We start from the raw sequence: 13,207 nt of genomic DNA, 5'->3' as shown, positions 1-13,207 counted from the left end.
AGGAGACTACTCTAAGCTAGATCCGGACATCTTTCTAATAGGTAGGGTCTAGCTAGAACACAATCTTTAGGACCCGTATATTATTAGGATAGCGGCTATTCTTATTAGTAACAAACCCGACAATGTTTATACGCTTATATAGGAGCTAAAGCTTTTCCCTATATACTATTAAGTTAGCCCGCTCTAAGTCGTAGAGGACACTATCGAGGTTCTAGATGTATTTAAGAAAGAACCTACGGATGCCTAGCTCTACTTCTTCGTTATTATACCTAGTTTTAGGACCTTTAATACCGATGTCGTCGAGGAAAGGCATCGTAGTATAAGAAATATAAGCCGCGAGGACTTAGTTTATAATACGTACGAACTAGGCTACTAAGTTAGTCGCCCCTTAGGGAAGGGTAGTTTGTCGGTATAGTCTAAGAGGCGTTTCGAAACTAGTTAGGTCTCTACTATTAGGGTAGAGAGGTATCTAGTCGTAGCCCGAGAACATATTAACTAGCGAGGCTACTATATAGTTAGTAAAGGCTTCTAAGAACCTATTAGTCTCCGGAGGAAGATTAGCATCTCTAATCGTAACTACGTTAAACTTCTAGGTAGCGTTAATTAGCCGATACTTCTTTAGCTCCCTAGGAGCTGTCTTCTTCTAAACTAGGAAGTATAGATTACGATACGAGGCATAGGAAGGCTCTAAGGTGCTAGCCTTTATACGCTGCCGTATTATGTCCTTAACTATACCTCTTAGGCTTAGGTTTAGCTTAAACCCTAGGTAAGCCTAAGGCTTATACTCGATCGTTCGGATCCTCTATAGAGGGGCAACCTCCGGGTTAATCCTACCTAAATGCGTAAAGTTATATACTAATACGGCTTCGCGGTTATATAGAAGCTCGTATAGCAAATCTAGTTTAAGATCCGAAAGCTCGATACTAGGTTTAATATTCGCTAGTCTCTCCGGCGTTAGCCTCGATCCCCTAGGAATAGTAGAGAACTTTTTAGTAATATACCTCTAGTCGTATAGACTATCCCTAGGTGTTAATATCGCTTCGCGGTTAAGGCACTTTTGTCGCTAGTTAGGATTTCCGCTAGGATTAGACCTATCGGTTATATATATGCTACCCTTTACGGGCTTAATCTTATTAGCTACCCTCTTATATAGGGTATATATACTAACCGCTCGTAATACCCGAGCCCTCTCTCTTTAACGTTAGGCCCGGAGATTAGCGTAATAGAATAGCGCGTAAACTTTATCGGAAGTCTCCTTAAGTCGGTAGGTATATAGCTAGTAATCCTAATTTATAATTCCGGCGAAAACGTTAGATTCCTAATAACACCCCTAGGGTAGCATTCGATCGGCGCTCTAATTAGTTAGCTCGGATTCGGGCTCGGGTAGATCCGCTTCTAGCGGCGATGCCTGCGATAGTATTATTACCGAGATTCGTATACTAGGTAGTCGTTATGCTATTATGCTCGCTATCGCTTCGAGTATTCGTCTCCTTAGTATAGAGCCTAGAAACTAGCCTTATCGTATAGAGCGGCGTACCTCTAGATATAACCTATTTAAGCTATATTAACTTATAGCGTAGATTGCCGGTCTTATAACCGCGCTATAGCGTTTCCCGAAGAGCGTTTAGAAGTAGTAAGGATATCCTCGTAGGTTTTATAGCTAGTATTTCCGATATAACTAGTAAACACGACTCGGTTGCCCTTCTAGTTAGCAATAGTTCCTTCCTAGGAGCTATCGTCGCAGTTGCGCTAGATACCCTAGGTTATACGAGACTATAGACGACCTAGAATAATTAGCGTATTCGGGTTAGCGGCAATCTAGAAGATAAAGGAAAAGCATATACCGAAAGCGTCTACTATAATATTATAGTAGGCACCTACTAGCGTAACCTTCCTATTTACTCCCTATATACTAAGGGAAATATCTCTATTTATTAGTAGTCGGAGCTGTTTAGCCTAGCGCTTACTTATAATAAGTAACTCTAAACTATTATTAAGCATTACTAGCAACTACTAACTATAGCTTCCGATAGTAACTTAAATATAGATAGCGGGAACGACGGTAAAGGAACGGGTAACTGCGGAAAGGTCTATATTATTAGGGATAGAGTAAAGTTCCTTAGGTCGAGGAGGTCCTACTCGACCGATTTGTTAGCTAGTAAATCGGACAGCCTTAATAGAAACTAAAACCGAAGCAGGGTCGGTATTATTATTATCTACTCGGCCTATCTCCTTAATCCCCTCTTCGTTAGCATTATCGATAGTCTCCTAGCTCTCGTAGGTTACTAATTCGCCTTCTACTAACTCCTAGGCCTCTAAAAATTTAGGAAGGAACTATAGGGAAGAGACGTCGATATAGTCCTCTCGCCCCTATTTGCGTCGGAGGGCTATAAGGTCTTTTATAAAGGTAGCATCGTTAGGAATCCGGCTCTAGAACAGGTTAGTAGGTAAGCTGTATACTAGAAGCTCCCCTATAGATACGTTAGACTTAAGGTCTAGGAACTATAAAGCCTAGAAGAGAGCATTTGCCTTTATATCGTAAGAGTTAGTAGGCCCGGTACTATACTTCTTTATATACCTATTAAAGCGAAAGCTCTTTAGGTCGGCTAACTTTCGTTTATAGGCCGGCGGGTTAGCTAGGCCTAGGGTACTACTAAGGTCGGTAGTAGTATCCTCTATATCGATATCTAGAGTTTCTAGTACCTCCGGAGTAGCTATACTAGCTCGGGTTGTACGGTCTTTAGCTGTCTAGAGTGTCTTAGTCTTAGCGACTGATTCTCGCTGTTTCTTAGCCTTATTAGCTGCCTACTTCTTAAGTATCCTAGTAGGGGCTGCCGTACTAGGGCGGGTAGGGTTTTGCGGGCTTTTGCCTTTGCCCTAGGACTAGGTTTAGGACGACTAAGTTTAGGACCTTATAGCAGCGTAGATATCTATACTATTCTTAGTAACTACGTAAACATTAGTAACTGCGTCCGGGTCCTAAGATACAAAGTTAACTTTAATAGGCTTAGTAGTACCGTTACTACTCCGCTCCTTAACCTATTTTGCCCTAACCTTCTAAGTTTCTCGTTTAGTAATAGCGGCGAGGGTACTATTCCTAGTATCCTTAAACTCGATCTTGCTACTATACTTCTTCTCTAGAAGACTCCTAAGTTAAGGCAGCTTCGGGGCTCTACGATCCTACTCGAAGTTAATCTTGTCGCCGGTATCGGTATAGTAGAACCGACTATTTACTTATATAACGAGCTTCCTCTTAAGAAGCTCCTTCTAGATAGGGTAGGCTAATTAAATATATTTAAAACCGCCGTATATCTAGCACTTGCTATCTAAGTTAGAATAGATCTTCCGTATAGCGTAGACGTTAACTAAAGGGGCCTTAGGGTAGTTAGGATCGGAAACCTAGTAGACTAGTAGCATATCCCTTAGTATACTAGCATTAATAACCTCCCTAACTCGCTATAGTGCTTTCGTATTAAGGTTAAGCTAGGCTAGGGATTTAGCTAAGTCCGTAACGTCCTAAGAATACTTAGTAATAGTAGGAGTTACGGTCTTAGGACTACTCTACGACTTAGGAAGGAACTTAGGTCCTCTGCTTCCCGAGGCGTCGCTCTTTACCTAAGCTAGGTTATTCCGGTCCTCGCCGTAAATGAACTTCTTCGCATCGGCGGAGCTATTAATATCGTCCTTAATAGCCTCTAGGACCTCTTTATACTTCCTAAAGGTCTTAGGATTGGCTTCGCTAAGCTTATAGCGACGGAAGATACGCTTAGCCGTAGACTATAGCAACCCTTTAAGGAGTAGCCTCGTTCTCTAAGAATTCTCGAGGTCCTACTAGTCGATGCTGTCCGCTAACTTAACAAACTCGCGGACGTACTCCTTTAGGTCGTTATCTTCGGTACGCCTCTCTATATAGAGGTTCTTAAGCTACGTACGACTGCCTTTAATACGACGGCTATCGCGATCCCGATACTCCCTTATAAAGGCCTACTTAAAGACCTCCTAGTCGGCATTAGACTTATCGTCCTTTTCTAGGTAGCTAACTAGGGTTCTAAGGGTTCGGTAAAGCTTAGTAATAGTATTAGCTAGTAACCGGCCCTACACCTATAGGCCAGTTTTAAGCCTATATAAGAGGCCTCCTTCTATAGAGTAGACAGATTATTAACCTCGTATAGCATATTATTTATGTTACACTTCTATAATGCCTATATTGCAGGGCTCTAGTTATTAGCCTAAGCGACAGTCTCGTCATCCTATCTTGCTAAATATAGCTACCTATATTACTATAGGTTATATTACCCTCGGTAGCCTGTACTATTGCTATAAGTGGTAGTAGTAGTGTTAGTTTCCGTCCTTTATTAGAGCCGAAGGTAGGGCTATCTCTTTATATCTAACAGGTTCGGGTATGTTAAAGGTAGTCTCTAGGCACGAATAGCTATAACCGAAGCGAGGGTACGATAAGAGCCTACGATACGGACGATACCGAAGTATCTTAAGGGGCCGTTACGACAAGTAGAGAAACCTCTTAACGAGGGCATCGCTTTGACCCCGAAAAGCTACAAACCCTTAGGACTGTTATAGCTTAGGGCCTAGTCTATAACTATAGCTAGCTTCTAAGGACTCGGCTCCGGGTCGAAGACCTATTTAGTACCGCTTGCTCGAGATAAGCTACCGCCCGCCTAAGGAGAAGATAGACTAATTACCTATCGGCCTTGCTTAGTTTGCTAAGACTATCTATACGATAGCAATTTCTAGATTATAGGTCGGATACCTAGACAGTTCCCCTATCGACCGGGTAGATTGCTTCGGGATTCGCTACCTCGTTCGGATAGTACTTAGCCTTCTACTAGAAAAAGAAGGTCCCCGCCCCCCCGCCTAGCTAAAGGAGATACAAGCTAGTTTCTAGGATCTAGGTGTAAATAGAGATTGCAGTCTCTCTCTCCGAGCGGCTTTCGTCTAATACTAAACTTAGCTCCTAGGGATATATAGGCGACCCCTAGGAGGCTAAATTCTAATGCTACCCCGGGGGTAATATTAGAAGAAAACAGCCTAGCACACTATCCTCTCGTATAGCAACATTAAAACAAACCAAACCTATAATATATACTAAAAACACTTTCTTATAGCATTTTATTTTAACTACTTTACGATAATCGAATAAGCTCTAGCTCTAGCGAAAACGAGCATTACGAATTAGCGGAATCTTCGGAATCTAATAACCTACTAGACCCTATTAACGAAGAAATCAGGCGACGACTAGTTGTTATAAGCGCCGTCGAACTAGGGGCTGTCGAGCCTTCTACGCCCGAGGCCCTCTATAATGTCGTTATAAAGATAATTTAAGGGCAAACTAACCTTCTCCGTTAGAACAGGCGTCGCCTACTAGAGCTAGGAAGCAGTAGGAACCCTTTGTTTAAAGGGTGGAACGCTACGGCGTACGTAGAACGCTTTAAGGACAACTTAGCCGAGTACGGACTCGAAGAGGAGTCGGACTAGTATAAGGTCCGGTCCCTTATAAGGACTACTATTACTAAGCTCTACCGAACCCTTAGAACCCTAGTTAGCTACCTAGAAAAGGACGATAAGTCTAATGCCGACTAGGAGGTCTTTAAACAGGCCTTTATAAGGGAGTATCGGGATCGCAATAGCCGTCGCATTAAAGGCAGTCGTACGTAGCTTAAGAACCTCTATATAGAGAGGCGCACCGAAGATAACGACCTAAAGGAGTACGTCCGCGAGTTTATTAAGTTAGCGGACGGCATCGACTAGTAGGACCTCGAGAATTCTTAGAGAACGAGGCTGCTCCTTAAATGGTTGCCGTAGTCTACGGCTAAGCGTGTCTTCCGTCGCTATAAGCTTAGCGAAGCTAATCCTAAGACCTTTAGGAAGTATAAAGAGGTCCTAGAGGCTATTAAGGACGACATTAATAGCTCCGCCGATATAAAGAAGTTCATTTACGGCGAGGACCGGAATAACCTAGCCTAGGTAAGGAACGATGCCTCGGGAACTAGAGGGCCTAAGTTTCTTCCTAAATCGCAAAGTAGTCCTAGTACCGTAACTCCTACCGTTACTAAGCATTCTTAGGACGTTGCGGACTTAGCTGAATCCCTAGCCTAGCTCAACCTTAATGCGAAAGCACTATAGCGAGTTAGGGAGGTTATTAATGCTAGTATACTAAAGGATGTTCTACCGGTCTACTAGATTTCCGATCCTAACTACCCTAAGGCCCCTTTAGTTAACGTCTACGCTATACGAAAGATCTATTCTAACTTAGATAGCAAGTGCTAGATATGCGGCGGTTTCAAATATATTTAATTAGACTACCCTATCTAGAAAGAGCTTCTTAAGAGGAAGCTCGTTATATAAGTAAATAGTCGGTTCTACTATACTAATACCGGCGACAAGATTGACTTCGAGTAGGATCGCAGAGCTCCGAAGCTGCCTTAACTTAGGAGTCTTCTAGAGAAGAAGTATAGCAGCAAGATCGAGTTTAAGGATACTAGAAACAGTACCCTCGCCGCTATTACTAAACGAGAAACTTAGAAGGTTAGGGCAAAACAGGTTAAGGAGCGGAGTAGTAATAGTACTACTAAGCCTATTAAAGTCAACTTTGTATCTTAGGATCCGGACGTAGTTACTAATGTTTACGCGGTTACTAAGAATAGTGTAGATGTCTATACTGCTATACGGTCTTAGACCTAGTCCTAAAGCAAGGGCAAGAACCTTTAGAACCCTACTCGCCCTAGTGCGGTAGCCCCTACTAGGGTACTAAAGAACAAGGCGGCCGATAAGGCTAAGCAATAGCGCGAGTTAACCGTAAAAACTAAGACTCTCTAGACAGCTATAGACCGTGCTGCCCGATCTAGTACTATACCTAGCACCGCACCTAGCACCCTACCTATAGAAAGCCTAGTCGTCCTAGAGACTCTAGAGGTCGATATAGAGGATGTTGCTACCGACATTAGTAGCACCCTAGGTCTAGCTAACCCGCCGGCCTACAAACGAAAGTTAGCCGACCTAAAGAGCTTTCGCTTTAATAGGTATATAAAGAAGTATAGTGCCGGGCCTACTAACTCTTACGATATAAAGGCAAATGCTCTCTTCTAGGCTTTATAGTTCCTAGATCTTAAGTCTAACGTGTCTATAGGAGAGCTTCTAGCATACGGTTTGCCTACTAACCTATTCTAGAGCCGGATTCCTAACGATGCTACCTTTATAAAAGACCTTGCAGCCCTCCGACGTAAATAGGGGCGAGAGGACTATATCGACGTCTCTTCCCTATAGTTCCTTCCTGAATTTTTAGGGGCCTAGGAGTTAGTAGAAGGCGAATTAGTAACCTACGAGAGCTAGGAGACTATCGATAATGCTAACGAAGAGGGGATTAAGGAGATAGGCCGAGGGGATAATAATAATACTAACTCTGCTTCGGTTTTAGTTTCTATTAAGGCTGTCCGATTTACTAGCTAACAAATCGGTCGAGTAGGACCTCCTCGACCTAAGGAACTTTACTCTATCCCTAATAATATAGACCTTTCCGTAGTTACCCGTTCCTTTACCGTCGTTCCCGCTATCTATATTTAAGTTACTATCGGAAGCTATAGCTAGCAGTTGCTAGCAATGCTTAATAATAGTTTAGAGTTACTTATTATAAGTAAGCGCTAGGCTAAACAGCTCCGACTGCTAATAAACAGAGATATTTCCCTTAGTATATAGGGAGTAAATAGGGAGGTTACGCTAGTAGGTGCCTACTACAATGTTATAGTAGACGCTTTCGGTATATGCTTTTCCTTTACCTTCTAGATTGCCGCTAACCCGAATACGCTAATTATTCTAGGTCGACTATAGTCTCGTATAACCCGGGATGTCTAGCGCAACTGCGACGATAGCTCCTAGGAAGGAACTATCGCTAACTAGAAGGGCAACCGAGTCGTGTTTACTAGTTATGTCGGAAACACTAGCTACAAGTCCTACGAGGATATCCTTACTGCTTCTAAGCGCTCTTCGGGAAACGCTATAGCGCGGTTGTAAGACCGGCAATCTGCGCTATAAGTTAGTATAGCTTAAATAGGTTATATCTAGAGGTGCGCCGCTCCGTACGACAAGGCTAGTTTCTAGGCTCTATACTAAGGAGACGAATGCTCGAAGCGATAGCGAGTATAATAGTGCAACGACTACCTAGTATACGAATCTCGGTAATAATACTATCGCAGGCATCGCCGCTAGAAGCGGATCTACCCGAATCCGAACTAACTAATTAGAACGCCGAGCTAATGCTACCCCGGGGGTATTATTAGGAATCTAACGTTTTCGCCGGAATTATAAATTAGGATTACTAGCTATATACCTACCGACTTAAGGAGACTTCTAATAAAGTTTACGCGCTGTTCTATTGCGCTAATCTCCGGGCCTAACGTTAAAGAGAGAGAGCTCGGGTATTACGAGCGGTTAGTATATATACCCTATATAAGAGGGTAGCTAACAAGATTAAGCCCGTAAAAGGTAGCGTGTATATAACCGATAGGTCTAATCCTAGCGGAAATCCTAACTAGCGACAAAAGTGCCTTAACCGCGAAGCGATATTAACACCTAGGGATAGTCTATACGACTAGAGGTACATTACTAAAAAGTTCTCCGCTATTCCTAGGGGATCGAGGCTAACGCCGGAGAGACTAGCGAATATTAAACCTAGCATCGAGCTTTCGGATCTCGAACTGGATTTGCTATACGAGCTTCTATATAACCGCGAAGCCGTATTAGTATATAACTTTACGCATCTAGGTAGGATTAACCCGGAGGTTGCCCCTCTATAGAGGATCCGAACGATCGAGTATAAGCCTTAGGCTCACTTAGGGTTTAAGCTAAACCTAAGCCTAAGAGGTATAGTTAAGGATATAATACGGTAGCGTATAAAGGCTAGCACCTTAGAGCCTTCCTATGCCTCGTATTGCAATCTATACTTCCTAGTTTAGAAGAAGACAGCTCCTAGGGAGTTAAAGAAGTATCGGCTAATTAACGCTATACAAAAGTTTAATACAGTTACAATTAGAGATGCTAATCTTCCTCCGGAGACTAATAGGTTCTTAGAAGCCTTTGCTAACTATATAGTAGCCTCGCTAGTTGATGTGTTCTCGGGCTACGACTAGATACCTCTCTACCCTAATAGCCGGGACCTTACTAGTTTCGAGACACCTCTTAGGCTATATAGACAAACTACCCTTCTATAAGGGGCAACTAACTCCGTAGCCTAGTTCGTTCGCATTATAAACTAAGTCCTCGCGGCCTATATCTCCTATATAGCGATGCCTTTCCTTAACGACATCGGTATTAAGGGCCCTAAAACTAGGTACGATAATAAAGAAGTAGAGCCTAGTATCCGTAGGTTCTTTCTCGAATATATTTAGAACCTCGATAGTGTCCTCTGCGACCTAGAGCGAGCTAACCTAACGGTATATAGGGAGAAGCTTCAGCTCCTATACAAACGAATAAACATTATCGGGTTTGTAACTAATAAGAACGGCCGCTATCCTAACAATACACGGGTCCTAAAGATTGTGTCCTAGCCCGACCCTACCTGCTAGAAAGATATCCGGATCTAGCTTAGAGTAGTCTCCTACTTCCGCATCTAGGTCGAAAACTTTGCGTTAGTATATAAGCCTCTATACGCCTTACTTAAGAAGGATATAGAGTTTAAATAGACCTCCGTTTACTAAGCCGCTAAGGACAAGGTTACTAAGGCACTTGTTAGCGCGCCTACGCTTACCTCTATTAACTACTCGGAAGGCGTAGGTCTGCTAATTATTGCTATCGACTCGAGCGGGGAAGGCTACGGCGAGATACTAATATAGTATAATCGTAAGGAGCCCTCCTTACGTTACCCTATCCGGTACGAGTCCGGTCTATAGAAACCTATCGAGGCCCGATACGATACTAGCAAGCGAGAGTGCCTTAGTGTCTATAAGGCTCTTAAGAAGTTCCGACCTTAGCTCTTTAGAGTGTTCTTTCGCCTAGAAGTCGACGCTTAGACGCTAGTCTATTAACTTAACCGTATAGCCTCCGACCTACCTAACTCTACGATAGCTCGGTAGGTTGCCTAGATCTATTTGTTTAATTTCGACGTCTTCTATATTCCTAGTAAGAAGCATACTAGACCGGATAGCCTTTCTAGAAGGCCTGCTATAGAGGAAGATATCGCCGAGATAATAGAAGAAGAGGATATCGACGCGGTTATTAACCGCACCTTCTTTACTGCCTTCTATATTAATGCTATGCCGGTAATTACTAGGTCTACTGCCGACGACTAACCTAGTAACTAGCCTAACGACGACCCTGCTACTAACGGCGAGGACTAGGACAATACTAAGGCGGGCGAACTAGGTAGGGATAATATCCTTAATAGGGTCTACTCCGACGACTCCTATAATATCGCCTACTTCCTTACCTATACGAAAAGAGCTCCTAGTCTATTAAGGAGTTAATACCGTCGTATTATTCGCTATTCTCGGAGGTTCCTTATTAAGGATCGCATCCTTTAGCGACAGGCTATAGTTAATGCACCGCTCTAGCGTGTTATTAACGATCTAGTAGCCTAATAAGAAATCCTTCGCTCCGTTTACGATAAGCTCGGCTACCGGGCGGCAGAGGGCACCTTTAATATCCTTCGTCGACGCTACTAGTAGGACGGCGTATAGGCTAATGTCTCCCGCTACTATAAGAGCTGTCCTAAGTGCAACTTTAGGAACAGCTACCGGCGTCTAGGAGAGCTGCGTATCCCTACTACCTAGTTAGTTAGGGAGCGGTAGTATAGCGATAGGGTCTATCTTAGCCGCAATAATAGCCTATATATTATTCGAGAGGGTCTTTCTCGATAGCCGGAGGCCTATTATTTCTATAAAGGTTGCGGTGCTATTAATGCCCGTAATATAGCTACCTTCCTATTTAAGGATCTGTTTTGCCGCTAGGGAACACCTTACGAGGTTATCTTAGACAACGCTACGAACAATATAGCTAAGGAGGTTTAAGCGCTACTTGTTTCGTACGGGGCTAAGAACGTTCGCATCTCCCCGTACTATCCCTAGTCGAATACTATTATTAAGCGCGGCTATCGGTCGTTAATTAATGCCCTGTTTAAGATAACTAATAGTAGCGACAGATTAGTTCCTATTTCTACCCGCGTCCTAGCCCTTCTCTAAGCGGACCGAACTACTATTATCGATACGACTAGACTTACACTAGCGGAACTTATAATTGGAAGGGACGCCGTTCTTCCTATTAAATTGTCCTACCGTACGCACGGCGTTTACGATTAGGGGTCTATTCGTACTAGGGCAGACCTTCTTATTCTACGGGCTAAGGCTCTTAAGGATATAACTACGACTTCTTAAGAGGGTCTTGCTCGATAACGTCGGCTTCGGGAAGAGACGAAGTAGTATTTTAATAACTATAATGCTGTTGACTAGGAGCCTCTAAAGGTTAGCGATATAGTCCTTCTATACTAGTCCGAACTAGAATACAGTTACTCCTATAAGCTAGCCTTTAAGTAGAAGGGCCCTTATAGAGTGAAGGAGGTCCTTTACTTAGGTTCCGTATACCTTCTTTAGGAGCTAGATAGTGCTACCTTAAAGCACTCTCACCCTCGGGCTAATCTAAAGAAGATCGTTAAGTTACGCGAACCTGCCCGCCCTCCGCCGACCGAGGAGGAAGTTAGTGCCTCTATAGACCCTCTACCGTCCTTAGATGCCTATCGGGAGGAGGATCCTACCGCTATTATAGATCCTGTTCTACCTAAGAACTATACCTATCCCTAGGTTCGTCTTAGTAAGCTATTAGGAATAACTTAAGAATAGAGGGAGGGTTATATACGGATTAACTATATATAGAGCGTTTCCGATATTGATTCCGATTCTAATAGTGAACTAGACTTCTAGCTATCTAACTCTAACTCCGAGGAACCTAACTAGTCTAGCGACGAAGACCGCCTAGAATTATAGCTAGATCCCGAGACTAAATAATTGCTTGCTCTTCCTTGCCTCTACCTGCCTCTACTACGTTGCTTCCTTACTCTTATCGATCGTTCTCCGCGCTGTTAATATAGCGCCGCCCTATACCTTTAGTCCTTACCTACTGTCCGTTCCTACTAATATTTATACTCTCGTTTGTTGCTTTTAGTTTATCCTATTGTTGTCTTTTGCTTTTGCCTTTACCTTCGATTGATATTGCTATAACTTTATTCCTTCGCTTTTGTTTCCTTAGATAGAACTATACGAGGCGTGTTTTCCTAATAATACCCTAGGGGTAGTATTAGGAAGATAGCCGAACCTAACCCCTCTACCCTTCTAGGACTACTTCCCTCTAGATTCCTAGACTCTAGTAACCTTCCTTAAGTAACAACGATAATAAGATACTCTACTAGAGGATGTTCCTACCCTAATTAGCACTAGCTATATAGGACACTAAGAAAGGGAGGATCCCTCTCCCTTCCTAGCTCTTAGATAGACATAGTAACCTAGGCCTATAGCCTCTAAGAATAGGGACCTTAGGCCGCTAAGCTTAGTGTCTAGAAGAAAGAAGAACGCACGGGCTACGTTTATATGCCTGCTGCTATAAAAGGTAATGCTACATCTACAACGATAGTACTATAGGCTAATATAAGCTACGCTAGGCCTAGGCGATTTGCTCCTAGTTGCCGAGCATCTCTAGAGAAAAGCTAATGCTACCCCGGGGGTGTTATTAGTCCCGCTAGCCTTACTACTATAGATTACTACTAGGTACTCGAACTAACTAGTTACATTTCGAGTACGCGGGAATCTACGAAAGCTAGAGGTTAACAAAGGCGCGTAGTCGCTACTAGCAATTAGCTAGATCAATTGTCAAACTTTAGCCGCCCTACTAATAAAGGAGTCTCGTATATAGCTTCACTTTTTAGGGTCTATATATAATCGTTATCCGTTTACTTTACCGGAACATACGGACTACGCTACCTTCGTACCCTATTTAAGGCGAGCTTTCTAAGCTCTTTCTTCTACTCGAACACTAACTAACTTACTACCGCCTACCCCTCTCTCCCTCCTTCTATCTAAACCCTTTAATTATTATTAATAAGCTACGAACGTTTTTGTAAACTCGTTACTAATTCCTTTCCGCTCCGGTCGACTAAGATGTCTTCCGGCGCCCTAAATCCGCTAGGTGCTAGTAGCAGTAGCAACCTACGAGC

The sequence above is a fragment of the Pseudocercospora fijiensis genome (genome assembly GCF_000340215.1).
Source record: "Pseudocercospora fijiensis CIRAD86 unplaced genomic scaffold MYCFIscaffold_3, whole genome shotgun sequence".
Lineage (NCBI taxonomy): Eukaryota > Fungi > Ascomycota > Dothideomycetes > Mycosphaerellales > Mycosphaerellaceae > Pseudocercospora > Pseudocercospora fijiensis.
Note: the sequence above shows the minus strand (reverse complement) of the source record.